A 9332-nucleotide genomic window follows, 5' to 3' on the forward strand; every position below is an offset into this window, starting at 1 on the left:
AAATTATATTTTGATTTTAATAGATCATTCGACAATTAAGGGGGGGGGGACAGTTTATATTTGAGTTTGTTTAGGGATGGGGGTTCCAAGTCATATATATTTGACAATTTTTTAATGTAATTTAAAATAAGACTAAGCCAAACTACAGTCATGAACATGAATAGTATATAGAACAAAGCACAAACTAATACATGTATATATACAAAGGAAGTATTACCAAACATAGATGATTGATCTATTATAAATAATCTGAGTTCTCAAATTGAATCATATATCATGTACATATTATATTATTGTTTCTTTGTTCAAGGCATTTCAGATGGTATGTAGGTCAGGATCCCAAGTGCTCTTCCTGAAATTATCAAATATCATAAAAACCATTGAGATCCCCACCTTAATCCAAAGATATTATTCCTTCTTAGGTCATGGTGCATCAGATCATTATGGCGTGTAGGTCATGACCCGAAGGGGTCATCCTGACCCCCTTAGAATCAGAAATTGTCAATTATCTTTAAATTATTGATGTTTGATGATCTATTTAATCTCTATTTAATCTATATTATTAAGTCTCCCGAATGAAATTTGGAGACTTATTGTTTTTGTAGGGTTCTTAATACATGTATAATTATTCTTCGTCTTCTTCGTTTTCTTCTTTCCCACTCTGAACTTGTTTCTCAGAGATGACTGAACAGAATTGTACAAAACTCTAGGATATGATAGGCATGCATATCTAGTTGTGCACCCTGGTATGATTTTTCTCATTTTGGGTTAGACAACCACTTTTCGTGGGGGGGGGGGGGGGGGCGGGTTAAAAGGGTATGGGATCTAACATTGAACCTTGTAGAAAGAATCGTAGACTCTATTGTAAATGGTAACTTGAAAACGGACAAAGATAATAATATAGGGTTTTCATTATCATATATTGACTGTTACTGGCAATATATAGGGTTTATTAGATCTGACCCCTGGGGTCATCCCCACCCCCAGGAATTTGAAATTACCATATATCTCAGAAACTGTTATAATCATGACCCCTAAACCATATATATTCATGATTCTGATGTCAAGGGGCATCAAATGTTATGTAGGTCATGGGCCCTGTGGGTGGCCCTGACCCCCTCAAACAGCAAGTCCCTGAATATCTTCAAAACAGTTGAGATCCCCACCCTTAAACCATATATATTCTTGTTCCTTGTGTCAAGGGGCACCAAACTGTATGTAGGTCATGGGTCCCGGGGGTGGTCATGACCCACCTCGAACAGGAAGTGCACGAATATCTCGAAAACGGTTGAGATCCCCACCCCTTAACCATATATATTCTTGATCCTTAAAGGGCATCAAAATTAAGGTATGTAGGTAATGGGCCTCAGGGTTAAATTTAATTTTTCAAAACCGTAATGCACATCTATAGAACAGTCCCTATCACATCCCAAGATATGATGTGTCTATCCATTAAATCATAAAAGGAGTTCTAGGATCTATGTTTTTTTGAAGAGATAGACGTCAATTTTCTGCTACTTTTTGACTACCTGGTTGACATTTAAATTTTTAAAACCTTAATGCACATCTATAGGACAGTCCCTATCATATCCCAAGATATGATGTGTCTATCCATTAAATCATAAGAGTAGTTCTGGGATCTATGGTTTATTTTTAGTGATAAACATCAATTGTCTGCTACTTTTTGACTCCCTGGATGAAATTTAGATCTTATTGCACATCTATAGGACAGCCCCAATTATATCCCAAGAGATGACGTAGTTACTCCAAAAGTTGTAAGAGGAGTTCTGGGAACCATACTTTTTATCATATTCTAGAAGATCATTTGGCTACTGCAAAAAGAAAATGACGTTTTTTAAACCAGTTTTTTTTTGTAAAAAAAACGTCATTTTTTTTAGCAATTAATAGACCCCCAGGACAAAATTGAAAATTCCGAAACCTTATTGCGCATCTATAGGATACCCTAAAACATATTCCAAGAGATGATTTGTCTACTGTTGAAAATGTAGGAGGAGTTCGAGGAAGAAGGTTTTTTGTGAAAAAAAACGTCATTTTTTACCAATTATTTGACCTCCAGGACTACCAGAGAATTTCTGAAACCTTTTTTACAAAACAACATGACACCCCAAATCAAACTCTAAGAGTTCAGATTGCTGGTTTATAAGATATGAGAGCAGTTTGAGAAAGTAAAACGTGACAGACAGACGGACGGACGGACGGACGGAACAGAGTAACAACAATATACCCGAACTTTCTTTAGAAAGTGCGGGTATGATCATATTTTCAAATTTTTATTGGTTGCTATTTGATCCTTACTATCTTGCTTGTTTGTTCAGTTATTTGATTAAATATGCTTATTATGATCAACACTGATTGTTTTATTACTTTGAAAAATTGCAAAAAAGAGAGATGTAACTGATATAGAAAGATGTAGACGCAACATTATTTTTAGAGTCTATACAATAAATGTAACTGTAGAATCAAATGTATCACTGTATAAAAAAAAATTGTTTTGGAATTTTTTCAACGTCAACATTTCAATGGAAACTTTACTTGATTGAAAACCCTGAAGTTAACTTTGATTGTAATTATAGATTTCAAATAATTTGCTTGTTCCTCTTATTATATGCTCATTTTGCACGAATATCAACCATGTAAATGTAACGAACATTTGACACATTTTTTTCATTGAAAGATTGTCATACTAAGAATAACCCATCAAGGCATCTGTATGATATATAAAATATGGCCACTTATGTTTATTGTTTTTGTGGCTATTAATTAGAATCATGCAATAGTGTTGTGTACCAACCAATGGTATACATATCAATGAACTCTATACATTAATTAGAGACGTGCTTTCAGTTTACAGAAAAAATCATCGAAAAGCGTTAGTATGCATATTGACATTACATGTTTCGGAAGTTAAAGACCAAAGTACACTTATGTTTAGGCGTATGCCTGGGAAAATTTGAACAACAGTTATATTTATACATTTAACGACAAAGATAATCTTCATTTTGCCACGTTGCATGCAAAAATTTGTTATAATGGAAATGCCAAATGCCAACTGTTTGTTTAAGATTTAAATCTTGCACATTAAAATGTCAAACTCAATTTATTTTTTGGCTTATTCTTTAAATTCTGATTTTCAATCCTGTTTGTTGTACATGCACGCTTAAAGTTTCGAGAAAAATGAAATAAAAAACTATATTAATGTTGAAATATTAACTCCTTTTAATCTTAACTGTTACTTTTACCATTTTTGAGCGGTTCTTTGTTAAGGTCTTCACTACATATGGAATTTTTACTTCTCATTCTCTTCTTACTTGTATAGATTGGTGTTGTAAGTTGTTAAAACGACATGTGAACAGGTGCCAAGTTAATACAATCTACATGATGAAACTTTGCAATTCATTCAATTGAATATAAATACATGCCATTCAATGACCTTCAAATTATTTTCAGTCACCTTTTAGTTGACTGAATGGCACAGATTTTACAATAGCATTTAATAAGTAAAGCACCACCATACTTTATTTGAATATTTGGAAGTGATTATATTGATTTTCATTTAAGGGTCATGGTCACAATTTCAGCTATTATTTAAAAATGTTATTTATTGTAGAAAAAAATTTAGGGTAACAATTTTAGCTATTGATTCAAAATGTTATTATTGTAGAAAAGGAATTTTTTTTATCACAAGTAAATAAGAAGCTGAGCTAAAAAAGAGATGCAGAGCCAAGAAATGATCATTGTGTTAAAAAAACTCATCCATTTTTTTGTTTTTGAATGATGTTTACCTGTAAAAAAGAGATTTGCACAAATTCATATTATAGGTATGACTTTTGTTCAGATAACAAGAAATTTTAAGTTCTGCACTACACTGGTAAATCGCCATCATCAACATATGACGAATTAAAAAAAATACTCATTTTGTTCCTAAAATAATGTGATTCAGTTTGTTACTTAAAATTAGTTGCTTTTTATACAAAAACATACCTGACTTAAATAGGTTATAAGTCTGATGTCCTCCACACTCATTTTGAAATATATTACTTGTTTCGTAAGGGTATTTCCCAGAACATGACAATGAACAACCATTTGCTCCTCTCCTCCCCTGTCCAGGTATTTGTTCCAAGCAAGCACACTTCTTTAACTGTTAACAGTTAAGATAATCACTTAGTCTTTTATCAATATGCTTCTTAACCCGTGTAACTTTTGGAAAAAGTTATCATTATGTAGATTTTTTTTACAAATGGAATTGTCATGCCCTAATGATGATAAGTGCAATTTCTTCCTTTTAAGCGGTTAGTGTATACGCTAATGCTTATATGTATGCAACGAAAACTATCAAAGATTCGGATGATCCGTCAAAGCGCTACATTCGATAAATCAGAGTATTGAGAGTACTGAACACCAAGTGTTCGTCGTCACCGGAAGTACTTCGAAAAATATTATTTTTACGTATTCAATTTCTTTTCAATAGAATAAATATATATGTATAAATCTATGCAAATGTTATCTATGCGATGTCAAATCTACAAAAAAATTCTACTTCCGGTGAGATATCTCAATTATCTCAGGAAGCTTTTTTAAATCACATTTTGTACCCGCGAGATCTTAGAAACTATAAGTGATCAAGACATGAAACTTTTCTGGATGATAGATATTTGATTGAAGATGTTTTTATCCGGTTTCATTTTGTCTTCCGTCACTTCCGGTCCACACCGGAAAAGTTCAAACAAATCTACCTGGTCATCAGTTTAACTGTTTTTCTTCGATATTTTGAGTAAGATAGATAAACAAAAATGTACAAAAGGTAAGTATACAAGAAATCTTAAATACAATTTACATTGAGCACTTCTGTTTGTCCGTTTCCTGTTCCCAGACAAAAAACCTTATTTCGATAAGATCTCAAATACCATAACGACTAGAACAACCAAACTTTGTAGGATGATAGACCTATGTATGTCATGTGTTAACACTATTTTGTTTTATTCGGCGTAACTTCCGGTCGTCACAGGAAGTACACCCAATTTTGATTTTTAAAAAATGTTTTGGTTATTTAGCATGGAAGTAACATTCTAGCTGTAGAAATTCAAAAGGTCATTTACACGTGGAAAAAAAACCCAAAAAGTTCTACTTCCGGTGAGACATCTCTAACATCTCAGGTAGCCTTCTTTTTTAAAACAAAGTACCCACAAGATCTCAAAAACTGTGAGAGATCAAGAAACAAAATTTATATTGACAATGGTCATTTGATAGAACATGTTTTTGACGAGTTTCAATTTGTCGTACTTCACTTCCGGATTCACTTGGAGCGTTCAAGCAGAAGACTTTTTTTAAATTTGGATTTTTTAAAAACATTTTACTCAGTGTGATGAACAGTAACGTACCGAAGGTAAATGTACTCAACTATCTAATTTTAATTTCTTTGATCACTTCCGGTTGTCCGTTTCCGGTCCCGAGACAAAATCCTTTTATCAACGAGATATTATAAGAAACAAAAACTTGAACACACAATCTTTGAGAAAAGACAAAACAATGTATAAAGATATGTTTACTATGTTCTAAATGATCCGGCGTAACTTCCGGTCGTCACAGAAAGTACTCAAAAATTGACATTTAGTCTTTTTGTATTGTTTAACTTTTCTAGGAAATTCTTTTACAGTTTATATTGTATCAGTTTTCTTTTAAAAGAGAAATGGATTTTTATGTGCAGATTGATACATGAGGAACGGAAGATCTTTTTGTTGCTATAGCAACAGGAGTCTAGTTATTTATATACTTGTATAAAATAGTTTACTGGTGCATTTAAAATGATTGGCCAAAATATTGAATGTTTAGGTCAAGTTACAAGCGAGTTACAAAGGTAAGAATTGATTGTTATATAAACAAAGTTTGAGTCTTATAGTTGTTTACTAAAAATGTAATATAGAGAATTACCATTTCTTAGACAAAATGACATGTAAAAAACAACTTAAAATAACTCAATATCTGCATAAATACTATTACCAACAAAAGAAAGTTACATTTGAATGAAATTAATACCAAAACAACACATATATAAAAAATGACAATATTCGAGCTTTGTTAACAAAACAAAGAATAATAAGCCATGTATCTTGCCTATAACTTAATATTTTACTTTTAGATTTTTACATAACATTATAAACTTCTATATTCATCATTATAAACATTGAAAATAAAAGAAATAAATTTGAAAATTTAAAGTCTAATCGTGTTTAAGTCCCTTAAAGCAGAAATTCAAAAAATATATTATTAAAAACGTGCGACGCACGACGACGGACGAATACAGATAGCAATAGATCAACTAAGTCTTAAAAGGAAATAATTGTGTGTGGATGATAGTTGGTCAAAACACAATCCTGCAAATCTATTGAAGCTTTTATAAATCTAGCTTATTTATACGTGCTATTTCACAGCATATACGTTCAAATTATTTTGCTCCATTTTTGAAAAAGAATAAAAGATAACGTTTTAATAGGTAAACACCAACTGACACATCAACAACGTTACCTGTACACCAAATACTGAATAGCTGGATGCAAAGCAGACTTCCTGACAAAGGCCAGCTGACGGAAAATACATTTCATAGGACTTCTTGGTCCCGGTGTTTACAGCAGATTCTTCGTAACAACCTATCACAAATAGAGGTTCATAAAAGATTAAGTACATTTACAGAAGCAATGTCATGTGTCTAACTAGAGGCCATGGGACCACATCGCTCACCAGAGCAACTATAACTTTATATGGGCATTCAAAGGATATTAGGCCATATGGTCCCTCGGTAGAATAACAAAAGTAGCAGGTGAGCTAAAAAACAAAACAAAAACAAAACAAAACCCTAATTAAAAGCCTGAAATATCGTTCAAATAAAGAGATGTAAGTTGCCATGTCATATTTTGTCATCTCTCATATTAAGTCGTATTACAGTCTTTATTTATTTCATTTTTTTGTAGTTGTTGTTTTTTATTTTTGAAGTTTGCTTGGCTAACGAAAGCATATTAAGGCTTAATATATAAATGTTCGAAACCACAACCTACCGATTATTTTTATCCACGCTGACAAACGAGTATAAAATGCTGTCCAAAAATACATTTCATTACGTAACGCATGTGGAAAAACACTTGATATACTTCCTTTCGTCCTGCAGAGCCCCTGAGCATCTCTCCAATTTGTTTTTGAGAAATTTGATACGCTTCCGCTGCATCCTGGTTTTGAATGGAAAGGATGTTTTTATTATAATTATAAGAGAGAGAGAGAGAGAGAGAGAGAGAGAGAGAGAGAGAGAGAGAGAGAGAGAGAGAGAGAATTAAATTCGCGGACGTGTGCGCCGAGAATAATGGTGTTCGCATTATTTCCTTGTATTTCATAATTGTATAGATTATTTCTATTTTTGATTTTAGCATCTTTTCAGAGAAACGGGATATATTATTTTTACTGTGAACAGAATATTTAAGAGCTTAAAATTTGGTGTCGGTTGATGCATGATCTGTATAACAAAGATGGTCTGGTCATGTTTAAAAGTTTGTTTTACTTAAATTTTTCCAATGAATATTAAAATTGTTATTCTTTTATTTCTTTTAAATCCATGAATAAGAATTCAGTAATCAAAATTCACATAGAACACTAATTATACAATCATAATAATTTACAAAGAAATTGAAACAAATGCTTAATTTAAAAAAGTGCGATTTTTCTTTGAGCTGATCCCGATTTGAAAAGAATTAATCCCAATCAGAATTATTATTGAACTTTTATAAGCAAAATTCATTATACTTTGAAAAATGGATATGCATTATAAAATCAATTAATGATCAAACCATATTTCAGCTAAACAACCCTCATGAAATTATAAAAAAAAAAATGTGATTAACTGCGATTTTAAATGATTTTTCTCGGGATCAGTTTAAATATATTTTGTACAATCGGGATCAGTTCGAATTTAAGATTGTCCAATTCTACTTGAATTTCATAATTTCGTTTGAATTTCTTTTAAATATGATTGTGTCGTAATTGCTTTATGTGACTGACAATTGATAAGTATCTTTTCGCATGGATTAAAAAAATATATGCAATTTTTATTTTCAAAATTATTTTTAAAAATGCAAGGTTTATTTGGCCCTAAATAGCTTATATATGTTTTTTTTTAGATAACAGTATGGTGCGTCAATTGAGATCAAGTTTTTGCTCTGAAATATTACATTTGCGGCTAAAACAAGTTTTTCGGTTTCCGTTAAAAATACAAAAAAATTTTTAAAGTAAAATTAAAGAAAGCTGATATTGGTCTCTTTTCTGTGAAATTTTGTACACCTACCTGTGATAAGTGATGTAATGGATAGAATGAGAAGAGGCGTGTCACTCAATTGGGCCATATATTTAAAGACTGTCTGGAAACAAAAGAAAAACAAAACAACTAAATCGCCAAATTACAAAATTAGAAACTATTTTCAATTTTCTTACTATTTTTTAAACCAAGAAATAAGATCAACAATGTTTTCAGATTAAAAACCATTTTGTTATTCTCAAAAGCACTGAGACATTACAGACGGGATAGTTTTCTGTTCTGATGTGTATTTTAATCTTCTTTTTTAAAGCTAAATTCATTTAATAATAAATGAAAAGTAGACTCGAACACGAGCCACTAAAAGCATATTAAAACATGTACAGCTATGGTATGTTAATTATCATTAATACCGATATAAACAGATAAACATAATTGTGTTGCATGAACACTTAACATATTGCATACACATAGTAGGAAGTGAGCATTACGCATTGCATTAAATATATGTAAGCTTTAATCGTTTTCTATTTTTTTTAATAATTTCTACGCAAGTCATACATACATATACTATAAATAACTGAAATTCACCTTAAATTGACCAAGGTTTAAAATGTAAATTAAAATAGCTTTTTAAATTACCTTCTTTTAACAACAAGTATCGAATTCACAACTACCGTCGAGTGCGTTTGTCCTACGTTTATAATTTCCTTGTTTGTTTAAATCTTGCGTTTACCATGAGGGAAGTTCTAGATTTTACAGTATCGATGAAATTGAACGTAACAGAAAGTAGACCCAAACTTAACCAATGGTTTTCTTCGGGGTCTGCTCGGGGTTTACTATAGTAAACTTAAAATGAACACAAAGAGTAAACCCTGATAAGAAGTAGACCCCTGGCAGTCGGGATGAGAATTACATGAGAAAATCTTATTTCTGTATGAAATTTATTTCATGCTTTAAACTTTCAAAAAATCTACTGCAATAACTGTAATAAAATGTGGCATACTTTAAATACTATCAG

The 9332-nt window shown here is 31.5% G+C and overlaps 1 long non-coding RNA gene across 2 annotated transcripts; it reads right to left on the reverse strand.

Moving 5' to 3' along the window:
• Positions 1–4007: 4007 nt before the first annotated feature.
• LOC117682889 (uncharacterized) lies at positions 4008–8511 on the reverse strand. Of its 2 annotated transcripts, XR_010712574.1 has the most exons (5): positions 8345–8511; positions 7071–7238; positions 6757–6840; positions 6544–6665; positions 4008–4159 (listed from the first exon to the last, which is right to left on the reverse strand). It is a non-coding gene; the product is annotated as an uncharacterized lncRNA (long non-coding RNA). The 2 variants fall into 2 exon arrangements; XR_010712573.1 differs by lacking the exon at positions 6757–6840 and having other exon boundaries at positions 8345–8497.
• Positions 8512–9332: the final 821 nt, after the last annotated feature.

This window comes from Magallana gigas, chromosome 4, assembly GCF_963853765.1.
Source record: "Magallana gigas chromosome 4, xbMagGiga1.1, whole genome shotgun sequence".
NCBI lineage: Eukaryota > Metazoa > Mollusca > Bivalvia > Ostreida > Ostreidae > Magallana > Magallana gigas.